The sequence below is a fragment of the Stenella coeruleoalba genome (genome assembly GCF_951394435.1).
Source record: "Stenella coeruleoalba genome assembly, chromosome: 7".
NCBI classification, from domain to species: domain Eukaryota; kingdom Metazoa; phylum Chordata; class Mammalia; order Artiodactyla; family Delphinidae; genus Stenella; species Stenella coeruleoalba.
In genome coordinates, this window is record NC_137153.1 from 108,111,658 (window position 1) to 108,138,101 (window position 26,444).

Sequence of the window (26,444 nt, forward strand, 5' to 3'; positions counted from 1 at the left end):
ACGGGCCCAGCTGCTCCGCAGCATGTGGGATCTTCCCGGACCGGGGCACAAACCCGTGTCCCCTGCATCGGCAGGCGGACTCTCAAACACTGCACCACCAGGGAAGCCCTATCTTGCATCTCTTGATGACTATACCAACAGATGAAATCAGAGCATAGACATGCAAAACATAGATTCTTGAAACTCAACTTGAGCTTCTCCAGTCATCCTTGAAGGATGCTATATGAGACCACACATTCTCTTTTTTGTCTGAGCCACTTGGATTTCTGTCACTTGCAACCAAATAATCCAGCATAATACATACACTTCACTTAACTTCCCAAGAACAGTGTGGGTTTAGTCCCTTAAAAAACAAACAAGAAACTTCCAACTGTGAGACAATGACCAAACAGGAAAATAATGAGATGGTGACACAGTTCCATCAGGACTAACTTGCCAGACAATCTGAGAACAGCACACCAAAAACCACCATGATAATCAGAAGAATAGTAAGGAACCATTGCTGAGTAGTCAATGAATATCAGGCTTTCTGCTTAATGACTTACATGTATTATCTAACTTAATCCACACAATGACTCTTGGAGGCAAATATTATCATAACATTAGCTCATGGATAAGGATACTGAACCTCAGACATTTTTAAGAAACTTACCCAAGTTTACTAACCCAGTAAAAGACAGCAAGAAAAGAAGAAAGGGGGGAAAAAGTCCATCCAATTGGCCTGACTCCAGAAGCCATATTCTGTTATCCTTGTGAGATCAGAAGTCTTGACCTTCTGTTTTAATTTAGAGACCACATCATCTTGAGGATATGAAGATGATGCTTGATTCAAACAAAGGAACAAATGTGGGCCCTTTGGAGAAGCAAGAAAACTCACAACACAATTTGGCCTTGGCTCAGAGGATTGAGAAGCCTCCAGCTGACTTCAAATTGGCAGGGTGGTGAGAGCCTTCTGGAGTTGTCTGAGGGTCTGGAAATAACTGCTTCTGTCTCTGTGGCTGACTGACCATCTTTGCCTGCCTTGAACTCTGTGCAGCACCCACTTCAGGGACCCCTGACAAAGGCACCTGATGGTAGCATGCCCAGATCCTTTCCTGCCCTGACATCAACAAACTCTTAAACTGCCCACTTGTCTCAACTCATTTGGTTACACTGACAGCTGCCCAAATCTGTGGTCTGTCCAATTTATCTAATCAACATCCCCCACCAGCCTGCCTCTAAGTGCCTGTACCAAAAACAGAATTTTGTAGGCATTCCAAAGATCCCCAGTAAATATTTTATTAGTGACCAATTTCCCCCATCTCAAAAATATATACTCAGATAGTCTGGTTATATAAACAGATTGATTTTTCCAATAACTTTCAGTCCTTTTCAGTATGTTGCATATCACAACTTTTCTACTCTTCAATCTGTTTTTGTTCCAAGGTGCAATGGCAGCCTGGTTCCTCCTGTGTATACAATGGAGATGGCAGAACTTTATCCGCTGTTGTCTGATCAGTCCTTCTTTGTTGCCTGCATGAATTCTTTCACCAACTTCCTAACCTGAATTCTTACCTCCATTCTCACTCCACACACCTAAACCATGCTTCTCCACGCGGCACAGCTGTCTTTCTGAAACATCAAGATTCTTTGACTCATAAGCTGAAAACCTGCTATCAGTTCAACCTATTGTGTGTGCCACGTGAACTCTTCCACATACTCTTCCTAAACTTTGATTCCAGCCTTGCTTCCTTGCAGCCACACCCCAACTGTATATTCAGCCCTGGTCTACCCTGGAGAGACCCCTGTTCCCTGAATTCAGACTCTGAACCTTTGCTAAGGATTGTTTCCTGGCGTGGTAGCGACCATACTCCTGCATTGTCTGTGCCCATCCAGACATTACCCATCCTTCAAGTTCCAGCTGAAAATCGTCCTTCTCTACGACACAGACTCACATCCCCTCGACTGGAGACAGTATCTGCCTCGTCTGGACTTCCATAGCACTTTTACTGCCCTTCTCTCACACTTCCTAGCCCTGTCTCTATTACAGTTATTTATAGGTACAAATCTTATCTCCCCCCACTAGTCTATAAAATCTTTGAATACACAGTCCCTGTGTCATTCATCAACATATTCTACACTGGACCTGGCTTAGTACCTTGCACATTTTGGAAACTCACGTATCTAATAAATAAATAAACTGATGGGGTTCTGGGATGCAACCCTACCCCAAAGTGTCCCTCTTACAGTTTGTCATATTGATGGAAATTCCACAGTATAAGATTAGTTGCCCTGGGCTGGCAACTAAGTACTATTGTAGGGATATCCCAGTAGACCATACTTAACAACAAATGTCTCCAGTGATGTGGTCAGTGGCCAAGTATCCCTGGAGCAACTGGGGACCCAGTCTGAAGCAGCCCCCAATCAGCATGATTTTTCCAAGTATAATGCTTTATCTTTTAAAATTCATGTGTGTTTTAAATTCTACTCCATAAGATACCAATATTTTATTTAATATAAATGTTTCCTCTTAATATAAATGGTCAAAATGCCCCAGGCATTTATGCCAGGTATGCCCTGTGGATCTGAATACTTTTTGGCTCTCTATCATAGATGATGTTACCCTTGACTGCAAGGCACAGGGTTAAAGGGTCTGAGTCGTGAATATATTTCCGTGAATTAATGGTTCAGCTCATTTCCAGCTGAAGGCAAAGGGAAGACAATAGGAGATATAAGATACTTACTAGGGACCAACTAGTATTGTGTTTCTGCAAAACAGATCTGGGGAGACACAGGTAGAGAGAATGTCCTTAGCATGTGAGACTAGTCAAGGTGCCCTGAGACTGAAGGTGAGGGAGGGAGTCTGATCTGGCCAACCATTTTCCAAATGATGGTCCTGCTTTGGCCACTCCTCTCCCCATGGAAGTTGGAGGCCTGTGATAGAGAGGTCATCAATTCATTCTCTTATTGGAAGGTGAGCTAGCTCATCCAGAGCCTGGGGGCTGTCAGCACAAGATTGTTAATGAACATGTTTCCTGTAGATAATTATAGGAAAGGGAATATTGAAAGCATTTAAAACATTTCATTCTTTTTAATTCATTAATTATATTGCAATTATCCTATGCTCAGGAGCTGTTCAGGAGGCTGGATTCCAGCTATTCCTGTGAGGCTCCATGGGCAGAAATGAGGGCTGAGGGCTTGGAGAGAGAAAGAGTCTGAAGCGAAAAGCTCATAAAAGGTTAACTGTGCAGATTCAAGAAGCTAATTGGAAATCTCTTAAACAAAATCCAGGTTAATCCAAGTTGAAAGGAACAATACGTCTTCTTTACGATGATTATCACTGTCCTTCCACCTACATCAAAATCGCTTACATTTTGGTAGATCCATCATAAGCAAGCTGACACCCCCTGAAAACACCTGGCCTTGAATTTGAATCAGAAGATTCCGAGACTTTTAGAGATGGGATAAATCTTATGGATGATTGTGGGATGATGGGGAAACAGATCTAACCATTTCATCTCGCTCTGTTAGAACTGTCACTTTCTTTCTGTCCTCAAATTCTTACATTATCCATAAAAGAGAGTAGTACGTAAACTGGATCAACAACTACATACTGGACCCCTACTGTATGCTGGGCATATGAGAATTATAGTGGTATAGATGAGGTCTCCGCCCTCATAGAACTTACGTTCTATGGGAAATATGGTCAGTTAAATAGGCAATCGTGTTACAGATGAGGGCACATACAAAGGCCATGGAAGCTCAAGGAAGGGTCTTCTATTCTGGTCAGGAGGAAGAGTGGTGAGAAGGCTTCCTGTGTTCACCTTCTTTGGTATACACGCATCACATCAATAGTATTACCCTGTAGCTCAATGCTTCATCCTCCTGGCTTTCAGGAATTCCAGGCTGCATAATCCTGATGGTGATAGTGGAAAACTGAGAACGTTGCCCTCACATATAATTGGAGCTACAGCCTAAAACTCTGCAGTTGGTCAGCTTGGTGGTCACTGATCTTCCATGCTTTACCCCTGTTCCTCTGCTATTCATAGCTTCCTTTTCGTCCCAGTGACCATGCCACTGCCAATCTCTCTGGACTGCTCACCTCCATGCCACCCACAGGTGATGTTACCCTTGACAGCAAGGTACCCTTGACACCCTTGACAGAGAGTGTGTCCTTAGCATCTGAAACTAGTCAAGTCACCCTGAGCATGAAGGTATGTGTCTCCCTGTATCTATCATGTGACCTGGCTCATGTCACACTGATTAAAGATGACAGACCATGTGGACCACAGATGAGTCAATCCAACTGTCCCAGTCAAGATCCCAAATACGTCATAAAGCCCTACCAATATCAGCAAAAACAACTTGTAGTGGACACACAACTGACTGAAGACACATGAAAGAACCTCGCTGGGACCAAAGGACCTAGCTGAGCTCAGTCCAAACTACTAACTCACAGAATCATGAGCTAAATAAGTGGCTATTGTTTTAAGCCATTATCTTTTGGGGTTGTTTGTTATGCGGAAATAACTAACTAATACAGCAGTTAACTGTACTATAGATCAGTCCAATGCAACCAAAGGTTTTTGAATCCCTACAATGTTCCTAGTCAATGGAGGCATAATAATGAATAAGACACAGTCCCTGTTCACAGAAATTTACAATCCAATGCCTCTGCAGTGTTACTAAGCAATTAAAAGCCCTGAGATTTTGATATTTTGTCTCTAGATCACTGGGGTGTCTATGTTGAGGCCTCAGGGTGGTCTGTGGACTCCTTGAAAATGTATTAAAGTTTTGCATGTGTCTGTTTATGTGCATTTTTTTAGCTGAAGGCCCTTGGTTTTACATCATGTTCTCAAAGGGATAAGTGACCCAGAAGATGTTGAGAACTGTTGGATGATCATCAAATCTAAGCTTGTTCACATTGCCCAACACTTACATGGCAAGCAGTCCAGTCTATTTTCACTGATGACTCATCCCATCAGAAACTTGTCCTCAAAACGATATGCTGCCAGAGGCCACTGAGGTTTATGTGTTGGACGATCAGAGTGTTATGGCTGTCTTAAAAAAGCTTCCAACAGATACCATTATCACTTCTTGTCATATAGAGCAGAACCTCTGTATGATCCAAAGCACATTTTCTCTAAAAAATGATGGGCTTATCTGTGTCCTACTTTTGCTCACACCCACTACCCACTACAGGGTTGGTAAGTCTTTCTCCCAGGGCAAGAATACAAGTCTATCATTTCCTATAGCCTTGCTCTTCTGGCAACAAAGGCTTTTCACTCTAGCCAGCAATGCAGAATACCTACCCTGCAGGTTCTTGTTTGAGGATTTCACTGAGATCTGTCTGAGATGAAGAATCATACTAAACCCTGATTACAACATCTGATGTTTGAGGAGACAGTCTGATGGGCAGACTAATTATTCATTTTTCTAAATTAGTGAGTCTTTCTTAATTTTTAGGTTAGATAACCAGAAAAAGAAAAAAAGAGGTAGGAGCAGGGTAAAGGGCAGAAATTGCCCCGAATAGCTAGGAGAATCATATCGTATTCCCAGTTCTTCTACCATCTTGCTTAGTATCTTTGATCAAAGCCACCATCTCTGAGTCTAGGTTTTCTTACTCATAAAATTTGAATTATAATCCATTCCCTGCCCTCATCCCAAAGGTATTACTGTGAAGCTCAAGCAAATATGTGTAAAGTGCTACAAAAGCTAAGGTTGGTCTCCTCTATCTTGTGTTTCTGCGATTCACTTGGAATCTTTTGCCTGGTCCCATGTAATTCTATCAAATTTTCACTTCTGGAGTTAAGATATCATATATCAATAACAATATCAGATGGACAATATCACTTCCCAAATCAGGCCCTCTAGGAAACCTTCTTGGTCTCCCCCTGATGGCTGGAATGGTAGAGTGTTGAACTCCTACAGTCCCTGTGCTTCCCTGGATTAGTGGGTTAAAATCACTCATCTTATTTCTTTATCAAGAGCTGGTATGATATGGTGGTTAACAATGTGACCTTGGGCATAACACTGCCTGGGGCAGAATTCTATAACAACCACTTACTAGCTGTGTAAACTTGTGCAAATCACTTAACCTTCCTGAGCCTTGTTTTCTTCTCATAGGCAAAATTGGGAAGATAATAGTATCCGTATCTCACCTATTTTGGGAAGGATTAAAGGCGTTAAGAATGTGAAGTGCTTTAAATAATTCCCAGCACTTAGTGGAGTCTGAAGAGAGCTCAAAAATGTTACCTAATATCATTAGCTCTTTTCCATGCCAACTGGGAGCACCTTTTGCTTGTCCATTTTCATATCCTCAATACTTGCTGCTTGACAGATCTCAACAAATATTAAAACGTGTGTATAGCATGAATGAATAAATGAATGATGTTGGGAAGGACCCTGGCTCTGAAGGTAGCACACATGAATCCTGGTCCTAGCTCAATTTCTAAGTCCATCTGACACCTCTGAAACACATTATTTACCTTCCTAACCCTCAATTTCCTCACCTATTAGATGCAAGCAGTAGACCAGATAATCACTAATGACCATTTCATCTCCAGAGGTCTATAAAATGAGATAATGAGGTAAGAAGATGAGTTATTTTACCCAGAGTCTATTGGTGGGCCAGAAAATTTACGTAGTATATCTTGTGAAATCTGCCCAATGCGCTAACAAGTACACAAGATTCCCTCCATTGTATAAATACAAAAACTGATGAGACTCAGATAGGTTAAGTAAGTTTCTCCAGGCCACAGAGCTAGTAAGTTGTGAAGCAAGGACTTAACCTAGTTCTGACTGAAGTCAGAGGTCAGTTCTTTCCACTATCCTACTGAGATCCAAGATATAAAAGTGAAAGATGGTGTGCTGTAACTCCTGCAACACCTTCTCCCATCAAAGGGAAGCAGAGGCACTAAGCAGGGGGCGGGGCAGGTATACGTAGAACAGGTGTGGAGAGAGCTGTAGTTTGACACACACGTTTAGACACATCAGCATCTGTGTTGGGATCCAGATGGGGAAAGATTAAGCAGGGGAGACAGTAGCAGCTATAACATTAGCCTTGAGTTAGTTGCTATTTTGGTGTCCTTATGGAAGGAAACATCCACTGTACATATTCACACAGCGAATGGAATTCATAACTATTTCTTTGAGTTGGGAATCACTTGTCCCCTCCTCCCTGGAGCTAATCCAATGTCTATATTTAACCCGGCGGGCTGGGTGGCATTACATTTGGGTGATTATTTATAGATACCCTCATGCACGATCTGTTGAAAAGACACAGGGATTCTGCCAAGGCAGGGGGGAAAGAATAACTCCAGATGTGTGAGTGCATGTGAAGCCACGTCTGAGCCTTTGTTGGATAAGGAGGCCTGGGAGCTCAAATATGCATAAGATCTCGGTGTCTCTGCTTTTCATTTTTATTCCTAACTCCCAGCGTGAGGGGATTTATTTGAACTTGGGGGTAGCTAGATCACCAATCTTATAGTGGGAAGGAAATTTAGAGCCAGTAGACGGTTATTTAGGCCTCTGACACAGTGAATTATTCAGTTTACCAATCTGATATTTGAATCTTCTCTGCAGTATTTTCATTCAACAAATACTTATTAATTAGAACCCTAACTTTACCATTCATTGATGTGATGAATAGTGATTGACAATCTGCCCTGGGATCTGTGCTAGGACTGTACAAATGAGTGGATCATGGTCTCTGTCCTCAAGTGGTTATGTCAAGCTGGGAGGATGACAGGTCAGAGAGTTACAAGGTACACAATCAACAAAGTAACTGTGGTCATGGAATCAAAGAGCATGGCATGACTGCCAGGAACAAGGTGTCTGGCATGGATAAGGGATCAGTAAATGGCGACCATCATTATCATTCCCATCTTACTGATGTGGCTGGAGAGAGCTTCACAGCTGATTCTTGAATATTAAGCTGTATTTCTCCAGGCAGAAAAGAAGGTGAATAGGACGGCCTGGGAGAACGAAATAACAGAGCATTTTCAGGGAATGGTGAGAAGATAAGAGGGTCTGAAATATATACTTCATGCAAGGGAGTGGATTGAGATGAAACTGAAAGAGTAGATTGGGCTCGTCTGTGAAGGGCCTTGAATATTACACTAAATAGAAAGAAACTGGTCACAATGATTTGATAAGCAAAGGAGTAATGAGCTTTTTTGTCTAAAAAAATATGTGAAAATTATCTGTATCAGTTGATATTACTCAAATTTTAGGATTTCTTAGGGATGACTGTTAGAAGCTGGATCAATACTCCCTCTGAGCCTCAGTTTTCATATCCATAATGTAATTAAGATGCATTTGCCCTTAAGTAACTTACAATCCGGAGAGGATAAGACTATTCATATGGTTATAGAGTAAGGCAGTTCATAGTTAGTGTTCTTAGATGCCATAAGGGTCTTGCTTTCCTAGTATATTGGTTAAATACTACAATTGTGAATGTCACTGATATTATCAATAACCACTCTTTACTGATCACTTACCATACAAACGTTACTTGTCTAAAATACTATGTTTCCACCTTTAATGTTAACAACAATCCTATGAAGTAGGTATCATTAGATCCATTTTACAAATTAGGTAAAGCTCATAAAGACTAATTAACTTGTCCAAAGTTGCATAGCTAGTAGAGAGGAGCCAGGAGTCAAGCCCAGGTGGTTTTGATTCCAAAGCTTAAAATCTCATTGGAACCTGTGGCAATCCTACTGTACATCTTTGAAAAGTATGGTGTTTCTCTACGTGGGCTGGGCAAGTTAAGAAAGATGGTGTATTGTTCACCTGTCTTCATGTGGTCTTCACTACTCTCAGAGTCTACACTCCAGACCACCTTGAGACTCTACCTTTGTGAGTGTCTCCCAGTAACTCTACATTCACGTTGCTTGGAGAATGGCGGCCATAAATTTCCCAGACAAATTGTAAATATATCACTATTTACATGGTCACAGTAAAGTGTGTGTATAATCTATTGACCTGATATTAAGATTTATTTTAATTAAATAGAGGTGGCATATTTTTTAGTTACCTTAAAGTCACAAATGTGCAACACATCCAGCTCTGGTGCCAATTTATTGCTCTATACTATTAACGTTGGGAGGCTGTATATATTTTTTTAGAACCCCATCCTCAACTAGTGGTGCAATCTTAGAGAGACCACTAATTTCAGTGAAAAGCAGTAGGTTAGACCATTAATACATCTTAGTCATTCTACCTGCTAGCCCTTGGCTAGTGTCACGGAGCATGAAAACCTGGGGAGGAATAAACAGTCTTACTCCTCAAGGAATCTACTGCAATAGATATAAAAACTATCTGAATTAAAATTTCAAGAAAACAATGCCACAGGGCAGCAAAAGTTAATTTCCCAAAAAAGTAGAATTATGATATTGATGAGAAACTTGACCAGCTTCATGGTTCTCTAAAGTTGACCTTGGAGATAAATCTGCATGCATAATGGTTGTTATATTTTCACGTATATTTCTAGTCTCTGTATTTATAGCTTACATACCAACATATGTAGAAACACATAAACACATGGAAAAAGGAGTCAGGAGACTTGGATTCTAGTCTCTCAGCACGGCCACTAACTATGTTACCATGAGCAAGTTGCTGGACCTCTCTGGGCTAAAATTTCTTCACCTATAATGAGAATACCACAAAGCAGAAGATCCTCAAATTTCCTCCCAGTTTATTCTTGTAATTATGTGATTCTGTATTTGAAAAAGTGAAGAAGGGAAAATGCACAAGAGAAGATTCAACACCTCTGCCAGCTGTACCTTTCCAGTGTAAAACATTTTTGCTGTAGTATAAACACACTTTCCTCTCTGTGGCAAAAAAAAAAAAAAAAAATTTACAACAATTCCTGAAATATGTCCTAAATGTTCATGAGGTTCTAGTGAAAACATTATAAATGAACATCGAGTGACAGTCTTGTCACCTATTAATAGCATACAATTTTCGACAGGTGGAATTCTGGGACTTATGCAAATGAAAGATTGGGTCTTCCGTTATACTTCTTGGTAAACTTCCAACATGCTGACTTAATAGCTATGGTGTACTGAAAAAAAAAGAAGCCACTCACATATATTATAAGGGACACAATGAATTATTATTCAAAAAGTAGGCTTGTTGTACTCATTTGCATATAATGTTTAATTTTTACCAAATGTTTCACTTTAATACATGCAAAAATGATCAAAAACAAAATATGTTAATGCACTTTTTATTGCAAATATATTGTTGCCCTTGATTCTGAGAGGTTATTATAAAAACATTTGAAATTCTCAATGGTAAAGTGGTTCTTTTAATAAAAATAATATTGAAAATATTAGCACCCTTTTGAATTGAAAAGGGCCTTAGAGATCGTCTAGTTAAAACTCCTGATTTTATAAATCGGGCTACTGTGGCTCAGAGAGCTGGAGCAATTTGTTCACAGTCACACAGCGAATCAGTGGTGGATACCAGAAGATAACCCAGGGTTCCTGCTGTCCAGTTAGTGGATTTTTTTACTGAGCTACCTTTTCTCAAACAGGCTTAGTATTTGTATTTCAAATGTTTAGAACTGTATCCAGTTTTGTAATCAGTTAATTCTTATAAGTTATTTGGACTTATATGGGGACTAACATACAGGGTGGGGTTGAGAGGCAAGAGGAAGACTGCCAGACATATAGACAAAGGCAAAATGCAAAATTCTTTCATGAAATAGTATCTCCTAAACTACTATATACAACCACCATCTTCATGATTTTTGCTATTTATAGACCATTTATACTATTCATTTATTTAACTCTTTCTTCTTAAATCAACTTTTTAAGTGAAATAAATGCATGTTACAGAGGGACTTTAAATTACCATAGTAAATGGAAAGCCACAGTACAAGTTTTAAATAGAAGACAATGGTTTTCCATGGTCCTTCCAACAACAACAATAATAATGGAAACATACGCTGTTACTGGAATTCTAACAGGATACTGTTACTTATCAGAGGTTCTGTGTCTGGAACATGCTCTTACTTTCTCATTAAAAAAAAAAAAAAAGAGGATGGAATTTGGGAGATTAGCAAGTGTTAGAAGTGTTAAAGATGTTAGCATCCAACTAAGATTATTTTCCCTTGACATTTAAGATAATTGAAAAGGAAATGACTTTCTCCCAATATGATTCAGTGTCTTCAGTGTCCTGTTCCATCTAAATCACCTCCTGGACCATCAACAGTGCATGTCTCACACTTCGGATGCTGGGCTAGAATGAGACATCTCTGTTATTTAGGCCTCTGACACTTACATTTCTGACCAAGGAAACACAGAACAGGGAAGCTGAAAGAAATCTCACTGAGTATCCGAGCAATGTAATACAGGGGTGAAGGTACAGATTCTGGATCCAGCAGCCTGGCAGGCATCCTAATCTTGCCACTTAATAACTGTAAAAAAAGTAAATTAACTGCTCTGAGCCTCAGTCTCCTTATCTGTAAAATGACGATAATAACAGAACTTGTCTCAAAGGGTTGTGGTAAAGTTATCTAAGAAAACATGTAAAAAAAATCAGAAACATTTACTGAGCACATAGTAAGTGCCAAGCTTTACATATATGATATCCTGAATCCTTGTAACAGCTTATAAAGGTAAATATTATTAATCTCATTTATACTTGAGAAAATTGAAGCATAGGAAAGTTAATGATTCCCCAAAGCTAACAAGTGGCAGAACAGAAATTAAATCCCAGGTTTTCTTGTCTTCAGATTACATCTTCTTAGCAATTATGCTTTAGACATGGAGATACAATGGTTAGGGGGAGAGAGGCTATCTTAGATGGACGGGATGCTCTGAGCAAAAATGTCATATATAAGACCTACAGAGGTAGCAGTGAATTATTCAGTTAATTATTGTATTAGTTAGCTATTGCTATAGATATGCTATGTAACAAACCACCTCAAAACTCAGTGGCTTAAAACAAGCTTGCATATATTTCTTTCCACCAGACATTATTTGGTGCATGTCTCATCCGCACGTGTTTTCATCCTCCTTGGATTAGCAGCTACTTGGGACTGTCCTTCTCATGGTGGTTCACAGAATCTCAAAAGGACAAATCAAGCTCCACACGTACATTTAAAACCTTTGATTGTGTCACGTCTCTCCCCATCTTCCACTGTCCACAACAAGGCACACAGCCAATCCCAAAGTGGAAGCAGGAAATTATACCCCACCTCAGGGGGAAAGGGAGGGGAGTGAACATTTGCTGGAAAATGTTCTAATCTATCACTATTATGGTGTGGAATCTACCAAGGGGAGTGATGAGAATGAGCCCTGAGAAGACAAATTAGAGTCATAATGGAGCACCCTAAGTGTCAAAGGGTGTGAACCTGATCCTACAAGCTACATGGAGTCACTGACGTTTCCAATGTGAAGCCTGAATCTCACCCATTCTGTCCCATCTCCTTAGAGCTCCTTTGTTAACCAGGTCACAACAGTGTTAGTAAGTGGTCATTGTTAACTAATGCTGCCACCCGGGTAGAGAGCCTTACAACCTGAAGCAAGCACCCTTACTGGAAATATTCAACAATGGTGGAGAGTTCAAACATCATAGCAAATTTTTAGAGAATGAATAACAAGGGCGCTACCTCTTAAATTCCATGGGCCAGACGACTGCCTTCTCTGCCTTGCCTGTGTCATCAGACTGAAGGTAGAAAAGGCACTGAGCAGAATCTTGTCCTAGCCAAGCCTGATGGCCTCTCTTCCAAAGATCTTGTCTTCTCTCTAGATAAAACAGCACCCCTTTCATTCTCTATCCTCTTTTCATAGGACTTATCACTACCTGACATTATGCCATAAATTTGTTTGTTTCTTTACTATCTCTCTGCCTAACTAGAATTCTGAGTTTCATGAGGCCAGAGACCTTGTCTGCTTTCCCTTCACTGTATCCTCAGCGTCCAGAATAATGCCAGGCACGTGGAATGGCTCAGGAAATGTTTGGTGCCCAACTGCATAGATATCGTGCCACGGTTTTTCCATCCATTGTCTCTTCTAATCCTGACACACACTTCTGAGATTCCCACAGTTCAACAGCAGCCGATTTTTGCTGTCTTCAGCCCTACATTTGTCTTACTCACCCCAGATCTCCCAGTTTCCTTCGCTATTACTTGGGGTTCTTGATGGCAGATGAAAGAAACCAACTTCATTTAAACTTCAGTAGAGAAGAAATGTGGTGGTGGGGTCTGGGGGCTTACAGAACTGACGGGAAGGCTGTGGGCATGGGTAGGGAGCAAAAGTGAGAGAGAGAGCACAGCTAAGCTCTTGGCACTGGAATGATCCATTTCAGATGTCCTGTTTTCCCCCTATACTCCTCTTTTACTCATCCCACTGCTAAACCCCTAACCACACTGAAGCCTCACAAATAATTTCTACCAAACCTGAACTTGGGCTACTCCTTCAAGATTCAAAAATCCTCTCCTTTGTAAAGGAAAATTGGCAGCTGCTTAAAAGAAAGCGGTAGCTCATATCTTGGCAAAATCTACAAGATATATTGTTAAGTGAAAAAAATCAGTATGGTAGTTTACATTTTTTTGGTTTGTTTTGGGGGGAAAATCGGTAGGTGTCTAATTACTGTTTACTTCACTGTTATATTGCAGTAAAAAGTTTTAAAACCACACACACACACAAAAGGGATTCCCTGGTGGCACAGTGGTTAAGAATCCGCCTGCCAATGCAGGGGACATGGGTTCTAGCCCTAGTCCAGGAAGATCCCACATGCCGTGGAGCAAAGCAAAAAAACGTATGCCTATGCTGGTGCATGTATCTACATGGATTTCCCTGGAAGCCTGCAAACTACCATGGTTATATGGTTTCCATTAAGTAAGAGAACCATGATTGGGAAACAGGGAGGAAGGAGACCTCCCCTTTACTGTATGTAAAGCAAATTTAGATCCTCTGAACTTTGTGTGTATATTACCTAATAAAAAGATGAGTTTAAGGTGAGTTTTTAAAAATAAAAATAAATATAATTTAAAAAAGAATCACTATCTGGGCAAGAATGTATGACAGTTCAGCTTATTTTTCATGCTTCAGCTTCTAGAAACAGGAGGAGAAAATATTTTTCTTCCTACTGCTTAGAAGGATGGGAGGAGAAAGGGGGAATTCTCCCTTAACCTTTTATGGTAGGTTCTCTACATATGTGAATATCTGGATGCATAGCATCTGTGGTAGGTTTTATTAATGGCCCCAATTTTTTTACCTCTTCTGTATTCATAACTTTTGCCAAGTGAATTTTACTCCCTTCTATGAAAGGCAGAGTCCATTTTACTACCCCTTAAAATTGGGCTGAACCACATGAATTGCTTTGGACCATGGAACAGGGGTGGAAATGACAGGGTGTCACTTCTGAATCTAGGCTTCAAAAGTCATCTCATGTTCCTATTTGCTTTCTTGAACCTCTATCATCTCCATGGGAAAAATCCCTGGCTCACCTGTTGGTCCAAGGAGGACAAGAAGCATATTAAGCAGCCCTTGTCAACTGCAGTCGGGCCCAGCTAAGACGAGCAGAGCTATCTGATAAATAAATGTTCATCACATGGTCTCTGTGATGTGTGATTGCTTGTTATGCAGCACTAGGTGACTGATACAGCAACAAAACTGAGAATTATCTGATGCAGGCACTACCTCTCCAACTGCATGGACTGGTTGACCTCCTGCCCTCTCTCAAAGGAAGAAAAATCACTGACATTCAGTAAACCCCTGTAATGTGACCTGCATTTTATCTTTTGATTCTCATATGATCCTATCACAGAGGCACTAATGTATCCCTTTTGTAAGATAGGAAATAGAGGTCCAAACAAGTAAGCAATCTTCCCAAGTATATAAAGATGGTAAATGGCAGACTATATTTTAAACAACTTATATTGGATGTCCTCTTTCACACACATCAAAAATGCTATTTCTTTAGTAGACACGGTCTAATACATACCTATTACCGGGAGGTCCTGTCCCTCTCTAACCAACCCATTTGGGTGGACATTAGAACAATCTTAGGACATAGCCAAAAATGGAGCTGCCACAAGAGTGTCACGGGACCGAGTTTTCATATTCATCTCCAGAGAGTCGTTCCCCAGGGAAGGCAAGATTCCCCTCTGGGGAGAGGGGCCTTGGGCAGTGTGCAAACTTCCGAGCTCAGAGCAGCCTCAGCTCATAAATCATTTGTGAGACAATAGCCTGCGGTATCAAGTTACTCCAGGCCCAATTTTGCCATCTCTGGATAAAAAACTGTGCTCCGCGCTGCAGGCTGAGAGCTAGGAACAATTTGCTGCTTTGAAGTGCTCAGGCTTCTTGTGTCATCCTTTGTTTCCAAAGTTCTATAGCAGGCTTCTTCCTAGAAGGATAACAGGCCCACTCCCACTTTTCAGGAGATGGGCATATGCCTGCCGCCTCAAAATGGTCGGGAAGAAGCATCTTCTCCCTGTGGAGCATCTGGGAATTCATGACCACCAGCTCTTCCAACCATCAACTCATTTTCTCTTCCCTTCAGCTCAGGGACGTCAGTTTTATTACCCTCATGTTTCCACGGAGGAAACTGAGGCTCTGAGAGCATAAGAGAGTGGCTTCTGGCTCTACAACTGACAATCAGAAGATCTGGATTTAAAATCCTGGCTCCTGAAACCAAGCCAGGGACTTGTGCATGATGAGTGGCCACATGGCATGACAGCCCCTGAGATGCCATTGTCATGTGACCTTCCTTTGGAGATAAGCTTTGCCCTTTCCTAGTGGTCCTCGGAGAAAATGCAAATTGTTTGCCAGAGCACTTGATTAAGCCACCTCTACACCTGGCTATACATGACTTGATCATGCAGTAACAAGGGAGGAATGGACCGTAGAGGTGTGTCTGGCCCAAATGCTTAATCTTATACCTGGAAGAACTGAGATCCCAAGGTTATGCAGGTAAGTCTGTACTAGAAACCCAAACTCGGATTTTCATATCATGACAGCAGCCCACTACCCTCCCTACAGCACCAGTGTGAAGCAAAAAGTACTACAAAAAGTTTGTATTATAGAGCTTCACCAAGCCCTCTCTGGTCCCCTCTCTCATTATGTCTCCCCTTGTGAAACAGACAAGGTGGGCTTTTGTTTCTCCATTTCCCAGACAAGGTGATGGACAACCAGAGAGATAAAGTACCTTGGACTGAAATACTCCAGATCTGAGCCAGTTGCTAGAGATCATGGAGAAACCAACCACTTCATTTTCAAAGGAAGCTTAGAGAGATTCACTGGTATTTATATTCTACATGCATTTATTGCATGGGATTACGTGCCATTTACCATGTTGGTGCTAGCATAATAAAACACACACGACTTGGTGCCCGTCCTCATGGATTTTACATTCTAACCAAGGACGCAGACATGAAGTCTATAATTATAGAAGTAATTATACAATGAAAATACCAATAAATGGAATGAAAAAAACCCATAGGAGGTCATAGGAGCTTTTCATGCTGTTGGTGAGGAGAAATGACTTTTTCTAATGGGTCAGGACACATTTCTCTTGGGGGTTCTGGAAAGAAGTGTGAGTGTTCCCTAAAGGGAAGAAGAGAACAGCAGGTGTAGATGTCCTGACATAGGAAGGAGCAAGTTGCATTAGACCAGCAGACAAAATGCCAGAGTGAGTGGAACACTGAAGATAAGGTGTGGGGGGGGTAGTGAGATGAGATGGGGGTTAGGTAGGGCCAAATGCAGGTCTTTCTTGGGTCAGAGAAGGATTGTGACTCTCATTCTAGGAGTCAAAGGAAGCAACTGAAGATTTTAAGAGTTGAGCAAAATTATCAGTCCTGTGATTTAAAAATTAAACAACACATTCTTCCTCTAATGTCAAGAACAGAGCAGAAGGGTACCAAGCGAATGGGTGGCTGTCTTTGACTAGTGAAGAGGCAGTGAGAGAGGTGAAAAGTGGATAGATTTGCACTACATTTTGGATGTAGATGCAATAAGATTTGGTGATTGATGACTTGGGGTGGCAGAGGGAAGAGAAAATAAAAGCTGTCAACAATGACTCCCAAGCTTCTGGCATAGGAAATTAAGTGATGAACAGAGATAAGAAACACCAGAGGCAAAGAAGCAAAAGGGCATGTGTCTGAGGTTGGGTAGGAAGTGAAGAATTCAGTTTGGGATGTGTGGCATGGTTAGGTCAACAAGTCATGAATTTAAACCTCAGAGGGAAGTCTGGGCTGGGGAGATAAATTTGGGAACCATCAGATGTAGATGGTTCTTAAAGTCATGGGAATGGTTTGGATTTCCTACAGAGGAAGTGAACAGTGGGAAGAGCAGAGCACAGTAAAGCAAAGCTGAGAATCCAGGATACGAGGTGACTCAGGATCAAGCTCTGGGGACCTCAGCATTTTAGACAGAAAAGTAGGCGCTAATAGTAGAAACTGAGAATGAGTAAACAGCCAAGTGGGAGAAGAATCAAGAGAGGATTCCATGAAGAGTGGCTACTGTTTTCTGAATGGCAGAGAGGTCAACTGAAGTGAAGACCTCAGAATACGCTTTCGATTTAGCCTCAGGGAGGCGGCTGGTGAATTTAGGATGGAGTGATAAGGCAGAAATCTGTTTGGAGTGAGTTGAAGACGGAATGATGTGGGGAGGAAAAGAAACTGCATGCTAGACAATGTTTTTGAGAAGTTTGGATGTGAAGGAGGGTAGAAAAATTGGTCAGTAGCTGGAGGGAAATATAACATTAGTTTATTGGTATTGCTACATTTGCTGTGTGACCTTGAGCAAGTCAACTAACTCGGTTTATACATACATGCACATATTTGTATATTTGTATACATACATATTTGTATATTGTATTTTTGTATATTTTTGTATATTTTTTTGTATATTTTGTATATTTTGTATATTTTGTATATATTTTGTATATTTTGTATATTTGTATATTTTGTGTATTTTTTTGTATTTTTGTATATTTTGTATATTTTTGTATATTTGTATATTCTATTATTTGTGCTGCGATGAACCACAGATGATGGAGATGATGCAGAACAGAGGTCGGATGACAAATGGAGATGGTGCGAAGTCAGGGAGTACAGAGCACAGGCAGGGGGAGTGGTCCTTGGCCAGGGAGGGACTGTTCTTATATTGGAGGAAAGATGTCAAGAATGGGAACAGATACAGGGAGGTTTCCTATGTGAGTTCGTAGAAATCTGGCCTGGGAGGCCACTTGTGATTCTAAATCTAGTTTGTATGAAAAATCAAGAAGGGGACTGTGGGAGACCTGAGACAAATGTGACTGCCTTAGGAGTTACTCCTCCAGGCAATGTGGTGGGTCCACGTTCTGTGGATGGAAGCCCGGGGCCAGACTCTGGACGCTTGAGACATACAGGTGAGAGTACGGACAGAGCATCAAGATCAGAGACAAGACAGCATCAGATCAGGTTCAGCTGCGGGGGGCATGCATGGTGGGACTGCAGAAGCAAGGCGTGTTGGTGTTCAAGTGATTAATCTCTTTCTCCATTACTCTAAATGAGCTAAACAAATCCCTTGCTGGGCCTGTCACACTGATGCTCCGCATGCAAACCGTTCCTAATGAGCAGGGCACAGGGCTGGTCCCCTGGTTTGTAAATCCACTCATTTCCCAAAACATTGTCCTGGTCACATATTTCTGTAACACAATCCGTTGGCAGATGAGCTGTTAAATGAAATATTGACCATTCAGAACTGCTTTTGGAATGTGCTATCTCACTCACGGCGAGACACTATGCGTGCAGTGGTCTCGGGACTGGATGACTTGGGTTCGTGTCCTCAGTCTGACCATTTTCCCTTTTCTGAGCCTCTATTTTTTTCGTGCATGAAATGAGGGGTTTGGGCTAGACTGGTATTTCCAAAGGGTGTGCTGACATATTCATGATTTGCAAAACAAATTTTTTAAAGATTCCATGATAAAATACTCTGGAGAAATCTGGGGTTGAGAAGTTCAATACGTTTTCTTTGCTTGTGTTTTTTGTTGTTGTTTTACCGTGGGACAGCTCAGAATCAGCTGAGCTTATTCAATCAATGTTAACTTGCATTATGAGTATTTGATCAAAGAGGCATTTTTAAAAATGGAGGACCTTGTTGATCAAATCTTCTGGAACTGCTAGACCAGATAATGTTGAAGATTCTTCCAAACACTTACCTGCCTGTAACTATAAAGAATCAGTGGGAATTAGAGAAAGAAAACGACAAAAAGCTGAATGGGGTCATATTAACTGATTCAAGGACAATTTATTGGGCACCCTATGCCAGGCATTATTTTTTCTACTTTCTCCTTCACTTCTCCTGAATTCAAAGAAAGTAAAATTGGAAGAGAAAGGATATTTAAGACACCTAATTGATTTTATTGTATTAGATTCTATTGTTTATTGTATCTATTGTACTGAATTGAATGTTCTCAGTGTTCTCAGCAGAGCTTATTGAAACTCACGTGATCCCTAAGCCTCTTAGCCACATCCCTGTTATCTGGTGTCCAGCATCAGCTGCAATATTTCCAGGGGCATGGAACTCTTTATCTTCCAAAACTACCCACTCCCTTCTGGGCAACATTTTCTTAGAAAATGCCAGAAGTTCCTCCCAATGTTTCTAAAGGAACCAAGTGTGATCACTGCAGTTCCTTCCTCTTGCTGGGCCTCTGTGTCCTCATGTGGAAACCTAAGGAGCTACGGAACTCACTTCTAAGTCACCTTATGGTCTTCGCACTCTTGGGTTCTAAATGTGGACAGGTCCTAAGGTGTAAAACTGGGGACACTGCTGCACAGTGACTGTGAAGTCCCAATGCAGGAAATATTAAGGAATACACTCTACCTATATATATCCCTTAAGGCTGACCCAAGAATATCTTACCCAAGAGGAGTCGAAACTTCTTGTCACAATAAGCACACAAAAAGGGCAATAATCCTGAGTTCCTCCTCTCACAACTAACTGTGTGACTTGTAGCAAATAGTTATGGACTGGATGTATGTGTCCCCTCAAAATTCATGTATTGAAATCCTAATCCCCAATGTGATGGTATTGGGAGGTGGGACCATTGGGAGATAATTAGGTCATGAGAGTGGAACCCTCAAAAGTGAGATTTGTGCCCTTAGGAAAGAGACCCCAGAGAGCTCTCTTGCCCTCTTTCTGTTGTGAAGGATACAAGAAGTCATCATTCTGCAACCAGGAGGTGGGCCCTCACCAGACACCAAATCTACCAGCAACTCCATCTTTACATCTTCCCCTCCAGAACAGTGAGAAACAAGTTTCTATTGTTGACAAGCCACCCTATCTTTGTTAACAGCTCAAACTGACTAAGATACAAGTTAACCCCCGAGCTTGCTCACACACTTGTAAACTGAGAGTCATGTCACTGTGACAGCTAAGGTCCCTTCTAGCTGTAACATTCTATCTGCCTCTGAGTCCAGAACTTGTTCTTGAAGGAATTTGGTAAATAAGGAAGAAAAGAAATGCTCTTCCAAGCAGAAGAAACACAAGAAGCCTCAGGAATTGTCACATGATTAAACCTTTATGATGGATAGTAGAAAAGCCTGTTCTGAGATAATAAAAAAACAGTAATATCTAACAACAGTTAATAATAATTTTTCAGTGATTACTTACGTCATTTACACTCTATTATTCAACATATTACTCTATGGCAGGCACTGTGCTAAGTTCTGTGGATATAGCAATGAATAAGACAGAAACAATTCCTGTTCCTGTAGAACCTATGTGTGTGCGTGTGTGTCAGGGCAGTGGGAATAGATAGTAATCAACTGAATAAATGAGCAAGATGACTTGAAATAGGATAGTGGTGAACAAATAGATTTGATTGCTACGATAGCAACCCCAAACCACATTAGTTTATACAAGATAAACATGCGGAATCCAGAGAGCTGGTATGATGGTTCCAGAGCGTCAGGAAAACTGGTTCCTTCCTTCTTGTTGCTCTGTCGTCTTCAGGGCATTTCACTTGTTTGCTTAGTTAAAGATGGAATCATCACTTCCACCTTCTAGCTAATAGGAAAGGAAGAGCATACTTTTCTCTTTAAGAGTAAGGTTCAGAGTAGCAAACATTGCTTCTGTTCACATCTCATTGGCCAGAGTTTGTCAGATGGTGATATCACCTGCCAGGATGCCTGGGAAATGTAGGCAGCCACTCCTTAGCAAAAAATTAAAAGTTTTATTACTATAGAAGAAAGAAAAAGTAGATATTGAGGAATACCCAGCAATCATTTTCATAGATAATGATAAGTAATACAAAGGGTTTATCAGCCAGATTAGGCTAAGTGACGCTACAGTAACAAACAACCCCCAAATCTTAGTGACTTAAGATTTATTGTTGCTTATGCTGCACCGTGGTTCTAGAGGATAAGGGGATCTCTTCTCATCATCATCATGTAGGAACTCATCTTGAGTATGCCAGTTACCACGCCAGATGGAAAGAGATCTCTGGAAGGTCTTTCATTGGCAATTAAATGCTCAGAATTATTAACATTATTTTTGTCCACGTTTCATTGGCTAGAACTAGGTGCATGGTCTTACCTAACAATAAGTAACCAAGAGTGCCATCTTATCCAGTCTACGGAAGGAGAAAGAACTGCAAACATGTGGTAAATAGCACTGCTCACTACCTGGAAGGATAATGGGACAGAGTGACTTGAATAGGGGGTTTACTTTAAATGGCCACAGAAAGCTTTTCTGAGAAGTTATTGGAGCTGAGACTTGAATGGTAAGAAATAGGTCATAAGCACTTGAAAAGTCTGTGGAAAGAGCACAATTTTTTTAACTCGCAGTGGTTCCTATGTAAAGGGGTGAAAAAAGAAGTAAGAAGGTCAATTGACAAGTGTTTATCACCTCAAGGCAAACTTAATGGGTAAGCATTATTACCATCCCAGTTTTAGAGATGAATAGGGGCACAGAGGAGTTAAATAATTTACCCCAAATCACATAGCTAGTAAGCACCAGAATTTGACCTTACGCAGTGTGACTCAGCAGTGAAGCTTGTAACTACCAAGTTATACTGTCTGTCCTAGCCTTTGAGGTTGACCCTCTCTACTGGAAGACAGTATGTCTGGGATTAGCTAACTAGACTATGACCTAAATTGGGGGTGGGGCACAGGAAGGTGCCAAAGGAGCCCATCAGAGGACTGCATAGCAATGTGGGGTTGCCAAGAGACTTCTCAAAAAAAGGCTTTCTTGTGAGTACGTGTTTGTTAAGTGGAGAGGGAGTAGAGGACACACATCCTTAGCAGAGGGAACAGCATGTGTAAATGATCACAGCCTGGAAATGTAGCTGGAGAGAAAGCGATACAGAGAGGGAGTGGCAGGGAATGAGCCTGAAAGGTTGCTTGGGATCTGTTTTGCTCACCAACAGTAATGAAGAAATTCATCAATTATTCAAACTTCTTTCCAATTACAATCTCTATCACAATGTGCTCCTTTTACTATAGCAAAAATTTTTACTATAGCAAAGCCAGCTTCCAGAGTATTTCTGGAGACTGTCAGCATGAACAACAGTAACACAGACCCACTGGTGCAATGAGAAGGAAACAGGGGCTGAAATGGAATTTGACTCAGTCTTCGGGGGAAAGAAAATAACCCAGGAGTAAAACACGAGAACTTGTGAGCCCACTATGTGTCCTTCAGCCTTATTAACTGCTGCTCCTGGCTTGTATGGTGAGGCTGTGAAAGGAACTCACAGTTGTTATCAGCCAACTTGGGGATCACTGGACGAGAGCAAAGAGGGAGCTATCCTGGACCACAGGCAGATGCCACAGACATCAGAGGAATCTGGCAGAATACAGGGAACCCCAACAAGCTTACCCTGGCCTCCAAGGCTCTGTAGGAAACTGCATCCAGCTTGCAATCTGACTTTGTTTCCTACCACTCTCCCTCACCCTTATTGCACCGCAGCCTTGCTGGCCTTCTAATGACTCCTTGACATTCCCCATGTGTCCCGATCTCAGTGCCTTTGCCCTTGACCTCCTCCTCCATCCAAATTAGCACCTCTGATGTTTTCCCCTAGTTTATGGTCTTCATAACACTTATCACTGCCTGATATTACCCTGTACATTTGTTTTCCTGCTTGTCTCCCAATGGAATATAATCTTGATGAAGACATTGCCTACCTTTTTAGCTGTTATATCCCCAAGACTTAGAACAGCATCTATCACATAAACAGTGTTCATTGCATATTCGTAGAATGAATGATGGTTAGTCAAGTGGCAAAACAGGTAAAAGCAGGGGTTTGATCAAAATGGAACATAAAAACAACCCAGTTACTGAAACAGGGGTAAACATAGAAACTGAAATTAAGCCAACATAAAGGAATGCCACTTCGTGGCTGGTCTGAGGCTCCTTCCATGGATTTTACATAGAGCTCAGGGTCTGGCCAAGCCCTGAGATGGGCCCTAGAGTTCCCTGGATTGGAGATGTGTGGGTCTAAGGTAGATGACTGTGATTCTCCTTCGTGGATCTTCCCAAATTCAATTCACTTTCATCTGAAACCTCTGAGGGGGTGGAGGGAGGATCCACCCTGGTGCCAAAAATCTACCTCCAATGCCCCACCCATCTCCTATAGAGCCCTTCCTTCTGGTTTTAGACCTTGGTGATGAGATGACTGTGATCAAAAACATCAGAGAAACCAAAGCCAGGTAGCTGGCAGCATCCCTTAGTGTGTCATTCTGCCCACCCTGCAGTTTGCTAAGAGCCTGTCGGCCAGTTTGCTGTTCCGGTGGCAGGCCCAATTATCTCCATATCACAGCAATGAGCTTCCAGATCACATACCTTGACAAGCGCCACGGCTCGTTAGGACGATTATACACTCCAGGGGCTCTCCGTGGTGGCCTGAGTCTGTGAAATGGAGTGGAGCCACCCTTGGCTTTTTGAGGTCCCCACCCCAGGACTCCCGCCACCCTTATCCCACACAACCAAGGAACAACTATATGAAAATGAATTTCAGTCGTAAAATCACCAGTGTGCACTATGTTGAAAGAGCTCTGTATTTGAGGGACCAAGATTTGGGACCTGGCCCTTCCTCTGCCTTTGATGTACTGTGTGACCTAAGGTGAGTTATTGAAGATCTCTGGGCTTGGTTTCTCCTCTGTTAAGTGAGGCCAAGGGTGCCTGCCCTACCTCCCCAAGTTGTTGTGAAGATTATTCATGAAACTTTATATGTTCTGTTGATTATCATTTGTGATTATTTGCAGGGGGATAAGGGCATGAGAGGTCAATGGGCTGCCATTTGCCTCTTCCTTGGGAATCCAAACTAATATTATTACATAACACTCTCCTCATAAGAATAATGTCTCCTTTTATAGAGACTTTCAGATTTAAGTTCCCAGGTAGAGCAATTTATACCAGTTTTCAATAAAAGCATTGGCCACTGATCCAACTTCCCTCTTTCAAACCGTATTTCTTTCCACCCTCCACAGAAGTCTTCATTCTTGGGTTAGATAGTTGATAGCATAAGGTTATTACACTAATACGTGGATATTAAATATGATGTCTCCTCCACTTAGCACGTGTCTATTTTAATCTAATTTTTTTTAACATTAAACAAGGAATGGTACTAAGAGCAGGCTTTCAAGCACAATGATCTATGATTGGGAATTCAAGGGAGGTAACCAGCTACAAGTATAATACCTTTATTCCTCAAAGTAAATGCAATTTCATAGAGAATCATCCCCCCAGAACTTTCCTGCCATACCTTCTGTCACTAGGCTCAGAGTCTCAGGTTCTTTATTATCCACCATAGTCCAGATAGGAAGTGCCACAGAAAGCCAACCACAGAGGAGAGAGGACAAGCTCGGTTATTCATTAGAAGGTCTAGAAGGTTGTTAAAACTGGATGCCTAATTATTTCCCAAAGTCCTCTTCACTCCCTGATTTCTATTGACTCCTTGTCTGCTTTCCAGAAACACAGCCTCAGGCCCCACCAATCCTGGGAATGTGTCCTAGTGGGACAGGTGCTGGCCTGGGAGTCAGAAAACCTGGTTTTGAAGCCTGGTCCTGCCACCTTCATGACCCGGTCAAAGTCACTGACCCTCCTTCACCCGCCCCTTTCCTGAGCTTCAATTCCCTCACTAGACAATGAAGAGGATCAGGGAGGTGATGTCCAAACCTCTGCCAGCACCATGATTCAATACATTCTCGACTGATTTCATTTCAATTAATCTCAATTCAATCCAATTTGTTATATTTCAATTCAATTATCTCCATTTAGTTTAGTAATTCCATTTCATTCAGTTCAAGTCAATTCAAATAAACTAAATTCCACTGACTCCAACTGGATCCACGATTTCCTGGTCTCCTTAGCAATTTCTAGGCCTTGAGAATCTAGGACTGAGACGAAGGGAGGAGGGGTGGGCAGAAATTTGTCCATGGCCTCCATCCAAGTCTGAGTAAAGTTACCACTGGAGTGGATACCTTCAGTCTTTAGAGAAGAAAGCACTGGAAAGAATGTAGGATTAGGAATGCAACATGGCCTCGTGTAGCATATGAGGTCCAGCACCCATAATAAGCAATGAATGAGTGAATAGATGTCCATGGGAATGAATATAAAACCCCTCTTTTCTCCAGATCTGGCTTTCTCTGTGACCTTGACCAAGTCACATCACCTCCTAAACCTCATGAGAGAGCTAGAGGTGCTGTACTCGGCAGTCCAGGCCTAAAGCTCTGGGGTTCTGTGTCCTCCCAGCTCTCCTGGCTAAGCTCAGAGTGTTCCTCCAAGGAGGAGAGCTGGGAGAACAATGCGCCATGATTGACTCTGGCAGCTTCCCCAAGGGCAGAGCAGCAGGTGAGCTGGTGGAGCCCTGATTGCAAGGCCCGTGGTGAGCTGAGAGGGGTTGATTAGCTCCGGCCTCTTAAATCAAGTGGCTCCAACATTTCCCCCGGTGTGCACATCCCTCCCCTGGGCTCCTGTCCCCCGAACTGCATGTTCTGCTTCCAGTAGCAGCCACCCTCCTTAATCTGAGGTCCTCCTTTGTTTTCCCTTAAATGACTTGTAATTTAAGAAGTTAAAAAAGAAAGAAGAAAAATGTCTAGGGCCTACTCTACTCCTCACGCAGTTCTCTGATCTTCATTAAATCCTCATGACCACCCCCAGGAGATGCTGTTATTACCACCCCCAGTTTATGGATGATGCAACCAAGGCTCAGAGAGGGAAGCCACTGACCCAACATCACACAGCCAGTAACTGCCAAAACCTTCAAAACCAGAGGAGATGTAATTATGAACAACAGGGTAGCAGGTATGCCATGATGCCAGCTCACTTCCCCATCTTCCTCAGTTCCTTGTGTGCCCTGTGAGACCTCAAGCCTCCATCTATTCCCACGGCCTTTGGATTCCAGTCAGCCTGCCTTCCTGGGTTCTCCTCCAGGATTGGCAGCTAGAACTATCATCGCAAGCCAGAGCCAACTCAGCCCGGGAAGCAGGTTCCAGTTCTGAACCTTGGTCCATCTTGCTGGTG

The 26,444-nt window shown here is 41.8% G+C and overlaps 1 protein-coding gene across 4 annotated transcripts in view; it reads right to left on the reverse strand.

The window, feature by feature from the left end:
• BRINP1 (BMP/retinoic acid inducible neural specific 1) overlaps positions 1 to 26,444 on the reverse strand; it is a 423,362-nt gene that overhangs the window by 301,934 nt on the left and 94,984 nt on the right. The gene's annotated exons all lie outside the window — the stretch shown is intronic.